Source organism: Colobus angolensis, unplaced genomic scaffold, assembly GCF_000951035.1.
Source record: "Colobus angolensis palliatus isolate OR3802 unplaced genomic scaffold, Cang.pa_1.0 Scaffold11, whole genome shotgun sequence".
Taxonomy (NCBI): Eukaryota; Metazoa; Chordata; class Mammalia; order Primates; family Cercopithecidae; genus Colobus; species Colobus angolensis.
In genome coordinates this window covers 7,177,299-7,184,633 of record NW_012112030.1, presented here as the reverse complement: position 1 = coordinate 7,184,633, position 7,335 = coordinate 7,177,299, and the positions used below count along the sequence as shown (strand labels likewise).

Genomic DNA, 7,335 nt, shown 5'->3' with positions numbered 1-7,335 from the left:
TGCCTGCCTTAGCCTCCCAAAGTGCTAGGATTACAGGCATGAGCCACTGCGTCCAGCCAGGATTATTCTTAACATAAAATAACTCTAGCACATTAGCCACCTCCACAGGGCATTGAAGGATAAATGAAGTCCAGGGCCAAGAACACTCAGGGAGGTCAGGTGCCTAAAAATACTAAGGGGCTTTTAAAAATCTAAAACCAAGTATACTTCAGTATCTTAATGTTTGCAAATAACTACAAAATAGCATTAGAAAAAACAAGCACACACACACACACAGACACACACACACACATATAACCCATCATAATAAATAAATATTGAAATCTATTATTTACACTCAAATAATTTTACGTTTTCTTCTGTTAGACTACTTCAAGACTGGAATGTTTTTAGTCAAATATTCATGAGTGTGAAATCCCTCATTTCTCCCTAGTCTGAAAGGATAGCTTTCAGAGATGTGATTCTTTTTGGATGTCTCCTGAAGTTTTGATTTGCAGTAAAAGCAAACAGGAACCATCCACCAAGTTAGGAAACAGCTACGTCCTTATGAGTTTATCTGTGACCCTGGTATCAGCAGTCATCTTCCAAATCTGAAACACTAAATCAGCTGTCTTAATTGTTCTTTTGCAACTTGTCAATAAGTCCTTCTCAAATTCTTCAGTAATTTTGCCTTTAAAAATATTTTTCAAGAGCCCGGAATCATTCAGAAGTTCTTCCATGTCCTCATCTTTGTATCAGAACACGCTTCCCTTTTCCTTATCTCATTCATGTTTTTCTTTTTTTTTTTTTTTTTTGAAACGGAGTCTCGCTCTGTCGCCCAGGCTGGAGTGCAGTGGCTGGACCTCAGCTCACTGCAAGCTCCGCCTCCCGGGGTTACGCCATTCTCCTGCCTCAGCCTCCCGAGTAGCTGGGACTACAGGCGCCCGCCACCTCGCCCGGCTATTCTTTTGTATTTTTTAGTAGAGACGGGGTTTCACTGTGTTAGCCAGGATGGTCTCGATCTCCTGACCTCGTGATCCGCCCGTCTCGGCCTCCCAAAGTGCTGGGATTACAGGCTTGAGCCACCGCGCCCGGCCATTCATGTTTTTCTTTTTCCTTTTTGGCCTTCTGCTTCGACCAAGCTTTATTTTTTTATGAATTTTCTTCTCCCTTCATTTTATGTTTTTCTCTTTTCTTTGTTGCTCCAGTAATTTCTGCCTCTGCTTTTCTCTAATTTTATCTTTAAGTGAGATAGCGTCTGTATTAATGTCCACAGACACAAAATCTGGAAACTGTTTTCCTCTCAATTCTGGCATCTTGGGCATTCTCAGCAGGGAAAAACCTTGAGCAAGAGTTGCAAAATCAAGATTATTTAATCTGAGAGTCAACTTGCATTCCTGCTTTGCATAAACCTGGACATAGGACATAAAAGCTTTCATGCCCTTTTCAAACATAGCTCTTTCTGCCAGGATCATAGACTTGAATTTTGGCAGAAGGTCAGCTGTGTTTTTCTAGAGTTTCATCTCCGCCAGGGGCGTTTTTGGTTAATTGTAAGGAAATTGATGTATGACTCTTCCATGGGCAGGAGGAACACCAAAGCTCCGCCTCTGTAGCCAATGTGGGCTGTGCGGCCACAGCCCTGCACAAAGGCACTTGCATTGTTGGGGCGATTGTACTGCAAAACCCAATTTACTTCAGGAATATTGATTCCTGGGCCACCACATCAGTGCACGCTAAGATCCCACTTTGCAATCTGCGGAACCCCAGGAAGATCGTATTTCATCTTTCCATGAATGCACACAATCTTTACACTCTTCATCAGCACCTCCAGAGCCTTCCTATAATATTCCACACAGGTGCAGGTGCTGAAGAAGACCAGGTGTTGTTCTTGCTTATGACTGCGAATAAAATGTAGCAGCTGGTTTAATTTCTCATCTGCCTTGCATACTATGTAGTAGTTATCCAGGGGAGAGTGGTGTTCTGGGCACTGCTGGCTGCCACACCCTTCTCCTTCACTGAGACTAGACAGCGTTCCGGAGGCCCACTCTCCCCAAGTTCTCCAATTCCTGCTTCTGAGTGGCAGAGAAAAGGCCTGTTCTTCTCTGCTTTGGCAAAAACTCCAGGATGGTATTTATGCTTGCCTCAAATCCCATGTCCAGAAATCTGTCTGCCTCATCCAACACCAGGACATGCAGGGATCACACACAGCTGGCCAGATACAAGCCTTCTGCCTTCCTTCAGAACCTGTCCTCAAGTGGCCTGGAATGGCCACAGTGATGTTCCCACCTTGTTGCTTAAACTTTTAAATTTGGAACAGAGGATGTCCTGGAAAGCAGAGGAGAATAATTTATTTTTAATTTAATTTAATTTAATTTAAATTATTTTATTTTTTGAGATGGAGTTTCACTCTTGTCACCCAGGCTGAAGTGTAATGGCACGATCTCAGCTCACTGCAACCTCCACCTCCCAGGTTCAAGCGATTCTCCGTTTTGGCCTCCAGAGCAGCTGGGATTATGGGCTCCCGCCACCACGCCCAGCTAATTTTTGTATTTTCAGTAGAGATGGGGTTTCGCCATGTTGGCCAAGCTGGTCTTGAACTCCTGACCTCAGGTGATCTGCCTGCCTTAGCCTCCCAAAGTGCTAGGATTACAGGCGTGAGCCACTGCATCTGGCCTAGAATCATTTATTCTGTCTGTCCTTTGTAGATGATAAACCAAAGTTTTAAATAGATGTTTCCCCTTATCCTGCCCTCTTTTCCATGTTCAATTTCTCATTTCCTGGTAAGCACATCTGCTCTGGCTGCCTGCGGTCCACTTCCCCACACATGACATTGTCTTGCCTGCCAGTCAGCCTTGACCTATTCTCTCCTAAGCTTTCAAAATGATATGATTCATTTTTCATAAATAAACTTAACATTTCCACATCATCATATCTACCAGTTAGAAGGATAGTAGTCTGATTGCTTCAGTTCACATATTTTTGGTCTTTAAATAAGCTGTTTATTAACTTATATTTAAGTGGCTTCTTCCAGGGAAAGAAAAATTTGACACACTTCTCTCTCTGCTCCTCCCCCTGAAGTATTTGAAGTTTCTTTTTTTAACTGTGGAAAGAATGCAAAACATAAAATTTACCATCTTAGTCACCTTCAGCATACAGTCTGGTGGCATCGAGCACAGTCACATTGTTGGGCAACTGTCACCACCATCCATCCACAGATCCTTCTCATCTTCCCAACCTGAAATTCTGTACCCATTAAACATGAACTCGTCATTCCTTCCTCCTCCAGCCGTGGCAAACATTGTTGCATTCTCTATCCCTACGAAATGGATGACTCTGCTTAGAGGTGGGATCATGCAATATGTGTCCTTTCGTGTCTGGCTTATCTCACTTTGCATGATGTCTTCAAGGTTCATCCATGTAGCAGGGTGTGTCACAACGTCATTCCCTTTTAAGCCTGGATAATATGCCATTGTATGGATAGACCACATTGTGTATCCATTCATTCCTCAGTGAACACTTGGGTTGTTCCCACCTTCGGTCTATTGTGAATAAGTCTTCTGTGAACATGTATGCAGAAATATGAAAAATGATTCATAAAAGATAATTGATTCAACCAGTACTTCCTGAGCTTTGCTGTGGGGCAGACACAGCAGCAGTAGGCACAATAAACAAGACTGCAGACACAGGCAGCTGCCTCCTGGAGCTCAGAGCTTAAAAGGAACAGAGACTCAATATGGTGAGGTAACTGTCAGGACTGGAGAAACAGGGTCTCCACGAGCACATAGGCTGGAGCATGCCCATCTCCCAAAAAATAAAAGGCCCCAGAAAAGTTGTGTGACTTGGTATCTGGGCTCTGAAAAGTGAATTTGGGACAAGGTTGTGGGAGCAGGCAGGAGAGGGCAGAGCAGATGGCAGAGACCAGAGGCGTCTGAGTCAGAGGATGAAATTTGGGGTGCAGCCACCCAGGCTGAGGCACACGCAGGAGCCAGAGCTGATGAGGCCAGCCCTGTGAAGCTGTTAACATCTTGGGCTTATCTTAAAATAGTAGGAAGTCACTGAAACATTTCAAGTAGGGAAGTGACAGGATCTGGTCTGCACTGTACACGAACAGCCTGTCTGTGGTGTGAGTGCATTGGACTGCATGAAGGCAAAAGTTCAGACAGGAAGTGAGTGTTCAGAGCCAAGCCATCAAGGACAGAGGCCTGAGCTCATTGGATAACAGGGAAGGAGATAAGGCACAGCTGGTGGGTTACTGAGCCCAGGAAGTGAGAGAAAAGGTGGCATCAAGGAAAGAAAGCCACAAGCTTTTTATAACAACCAGTTAATTATATTTATATAACCAGTGAATATATATATAAATATATGTATTTATATATAATTACGTAAACATATGTGTTGATGTATAATTTATATATAAATATAATTTAAATATAGTTATGTTTATACAACCAGTGTATTTATATATGTAAATTATATTTATATAACCAGTGAATTATATGATAAGTAGAGGTGCAGCGAAATACTGATGCTGTTGAGTTGGGTCTGGTGTTCACATTCCATTCTTCTCCAAGGATCTGGGGATATCTTGGTCTTGGTCTGCTTAGATCTTTCTTCATCAGCCTGATTTGCTGCAACCTGCTAGACCTTCTGGATGACCCACATCCAAAAAGCTACCATTTTCAGAGTACAATCTATGCCCTGTGAGCCTCAAAGAAGTCTGTTATGAGTTGAATTGTGTCCCCCCAAAATTCATGTATGGAAGCCCTAATTCCTAATATGACTATTTGAAGGTAGGGCCTCTAAGGAGGTATAAAGGTTAAATAAGGTTGTAAGTGTAGGGCCTTAATCTGGTAGGACTGGAGTCCTTATAAGAAGGGGAAGAGACACAAGAGATCTCTTTCTCTGCATGTGTACAGAGAAGAGGCCACATGAGCAAGAAGGCAGCCATCAACAAGCCAGGAAGAGAGCCCTCCCCAAACCCTGATGGCACTTCAATCTCAGACTTCCAGCCTCCAGAACTGTGAGAAAATGCATTTCCATTGTTTAAGCCACCCAGTCTGTGGTATTCGGTATGGAAGCCTGGGCAAGCTAATGCACGACCGTAAGAGGTAGGTATTATCATCTCCATTTATAGATGAGGAAACTGAGGCTCAGAGAGATTGACTTGACTAAGATCCACAGATGGTAAGCCACTCATCCACTGCCCTGCAGTGGAGGCTTCCTTATAGCAAGCCTTTTGTTTTTGCAGAGAATTTTCTGGGCATATCTTTGAAGAACCATGTCTTTACTAACTCTATTTCTAAAGCTCTAGCTGTGACTCTGCCTTACAGCCTGCTGTGCAGATCCACACAACAATGTAACTACAGGGCCTGCTCTGCAAGATCACCCAGAGCAGGCTTCCCAGTCTCAGAGATGCGGAAATGTGCTGTACTTTCTCTGTCCTCCTGCAGTAGTGAGAGGCAGTTTTATGATAAGTCAGCTATATACTTTTCAGCTGGAAAAGAGTGATTTTGTGGCTAGATGGGATTCCATATGAGTTCCCTGCTTCCTAAGTGAAGCAAGTGCTTCCTTCTGTGACTGTGATGCTGCAAGGTGCACAGAGGTTTCCAGTAACCTTCCTGTAAGTGCCTTGAGTTCCCAAGTGCCTGGCTACAAGTCCAGTTAAACACAAACCCTACTGAAGCAAGTTTTGAAGTTGTGGTTTGAACCAGACGAACTTATGATTTTTGTAGGTAAGAAATGACCAAATATCAGCAATTTCATGTGAATCAACCTAATGTAGTTGGCCCTTTAACCCTGCCCCCTCCGACTCATTCTGTCCTCTCAGGCTGCCCTCAGATCACCCCAGTTCCCTGGCTTCCTCCTCCGACCCTCCCTGGCAGGGTCCCCATGATGGACAGGGATGGATGCCTGGGAGAGAAGTTCACAAAGGAAGAGAGAGGAAATGGTCAGAGAGGTAGGAGGATAGTGTCGGGGTCCAGAACACATTACCCCAACATGTGGCCCCTTGGGCTGCTGAATATTTTACACGAGAGGAAATGCAGAAAACAGCAGGAGCAGGAAGGTCACTCTCTGACCCTTTCTCCCCGGAAGCATGGTCAGAAAGGAATTCTCTGACTTGCCTTGCCTGAAAGTAGGTCCGGAGACCCTCGTTCCAGAGAGGTCTTGACTCAATCCCCATACCGCCTTCTTCCCTGCTGGCCTCATCAAAGCCTCTGCTGGAGGAGGGCTCCATATCCATCTTGAGCAGCTCAGGGTGAATTTATTCCCCAGTCTCTAAGGGCATTTTCCTGTGAAGCTTTGCTCTCTATGACATAAGAGGAGAGGAATGTTTAGAGAAGCTGGGGGAGGAGATCCCAGGAGATTTCCTTGTCCCCACAGATGCATCTCTTTGTGAAGCAAAACACACGCAAAGCACCTGGCAGTGCCCAGCATGCAGTCAGTGCTCATGCGGTGTTCCCTCTCTGCCCACTGAAGTTGGAACAAACAGCACACAGGGTGCCAAGATTCAGCCTGATGAAGAAAAGTGTAGCCCACATTGCTGCTTCTGGGCCTTGTCCTCCGTGTTGCAGCTCAAAGTTAAGGACAGCTCAGGTACCGGCATTGCTTGTGCTAAGGATAGGCCAGCACATCCTGTGCCCGGTGGTCCCCAGAAATGTTATTGCTTGGTGACACTCTGCATCTCCAGTTCATCCCCCCATGCCTCTCCAAAGCCCATTCTACCTCCCTCCCCTCCCAATCCACCTGGAGCTCCCACCTCTCGTCTTTCCTTCCCACTGTGGGGCAGGTGGCGATCTGCAGGCATCCCTGAGAGAGAACTGCCCTTACCCTGCCTGAGATCCTCAAAGTCAGGGGCACTGATCCAGCTCTTGGCACTGACAGGATGGACTGGGATCATTCCCTGATGCCCTCAGGAGTCTGAGGATAAAGTGTGCCAGACATGCAGGGTCTATAGGAAGCAAGACAGAGGGAGGCACTGAGCTGAGCGCAGATAGGAAAAGGAAGAGCTCGTGGCCCAGAGCTAAAGAAGACATGACCCAGTGACCAGAAGACCCTGTCCCAGTGGGAAAGGCACATCTTAGTGTGGAAGGGTGTGGAGCTCAGGAGGGATTTAGACTCAGCAAGGACTCAGGCTCATTGCCCTCTGCTCAGGAGAGCAAAACCCTCTAGGTCAGGTTTCCTCTCTGTGTCTTTAATCCAGGGAGCAGGTGTCAGAATCAAGGGCACCATCAAGATAGGATGACAGGGACATCTGAGATGTGCCAAATTTTCAAGGCCCTAGCTGTCACAGCTGGTGGCAGATGGGGGACAGTCTTCTCATGGGTCCACCCTGCCCTATCTGGCACAGCCTAGGAC

The 7,335-nt window shown here is 45.7% G+C and overlaps 1 pseudogene; it reads right to left on the bottom strand.

The window, feature by feature from the left end:
* Positions 1 to 570: 570 nt before the first annotated feature.
* Positions 571 to 6,877, bottom strand: LOC105521435 (annotated as a pseudogene).
* Between the last annotated feature and the right edge of the window lie 458 nt (positions 6,878 to 7,335).